The 1,110-nt window shown below is 51.6% G+C and overlaps 1 long non-coding RNA gene across 1 annotated transcript in view; it reads right to left on the bottom strand.

Annotated features, from left to right (window-relative positions):
- Positions 1-652: 652 nt before the first annotated feature.
- Positions 653-1,110, bottom strand: part of LOC143976124 (uncharacterized) — a 1,692-nt gene continuing 1,234 nt past the window's right edge. Inside the window, exon 3 of the long non-coding RNA XR_013272525.1 lies at positions 653-1,110. This exon is cut by the window's right edge and continues 49 nt beyond it. This is a non-coding gene — a long non-coding RNA (uncharacterized LOC143976124).

Genomic DNA, 1,110 nt, shown 5'->3' with positions numbered 1-1,110 from the left:
AGCAGACAGACGGCGGACATTCTACAATTCAAAAGCCGCGCCTCCGCCTCCGCCTGTGATAGGCGGAACACTCAATTTCCCAGCAGTCAGTGTTCCGCCTATCACGGACATCCGCTCATCCTCGTACTACGGACGAGGATGAGAGGATGTCCGTGATAGGCGGAACACAGGCTGCTGGGAAATTGACTGTTCCGCCTATCACAGGCGGAGGCGCGGCTTTTGAATTGTAGAATGGCCGCCGAGAAGAGCGGCGATCCTGGAAGGACGGAGGCTCGGCTCGGCACGGCACGGGACGGAGGAGGCACGGGACGACGGAGGCTCGGGACGACGGCTCGGGACGGAGGAGGCTCGGGACGACGGCGGCTCAGGACGGAGGCTCGGGACGGAGGCTCGGGACACAGGTAGGCTGGACACACACACAAGGCTGCACGGACACACACACAGGGATGGATGGATGGACACACACACACAGGGATGGATGGATGGATACACACACAGGGATGGATGGATGGATGGACGGACAGACATACAGGGATGGATGGATGGATGGACACACACACAGGGATGGATGGACGGACACACACACAGGGATGGACGGACACACAGGGATGGACAGCCTTGTCTCACCCTCGTCTTATACACGAGTCAATAAGTTTTTCAGTTTTTTGGGGGTAAATTGGGGGCCTCGGCTTATATTCGGGTCGGCCTATACTCGAGTATATACGGTATACAGGATACTAATTGATCATCAGAGTAATTTGTAAAACTGTTTATTTTAAAATTAATACCTATTGTCATCAGCATTTGGTGCACGAGATGTCGATTGGTGGATAATCGTCAATATAATAGTAGTATTCATCCTGTCCACGACCATGTTTTTAAAAATGGTCGATTGAGTAATGCAGACTGAACCCTCCTCAATGTTTTCCTTTACATTTGCGATTTCTTGGCAGCATACACACTCTCTTGCAGTTGGCATGACACGACAATTGCCACATTCACACCAGTCTGTGCTATATAATCTTCTTTGAAGCCGAAGTTCTTCTTCTGTTTCCGAGTTAGGCAACAAAGAAGGTTGAGATGGTGGATTGCTCGGAAAGCTTGGGTCGT

This window comes from Lithobates pipiens, unplaced genomic scaffold (genome assembly GCF_037356315.1).
Source record: "Lithobates pipiens isolate NorthernLeopardFrog02 unplaced genomic scaffold, aLitPip1_a1.2 Scaffold_13, whole genome shotgun sequence".
In the NCBI taxonomy this organism is placed as follows: Eukaryota; Metazoa; Chordata; class Amphibia; order Anura; family Ranidae; genus Lithobates; species Lithobates pipiens.
This window is presented reverse-complemented; position numbering and strand designations above follow the sequence as displayed.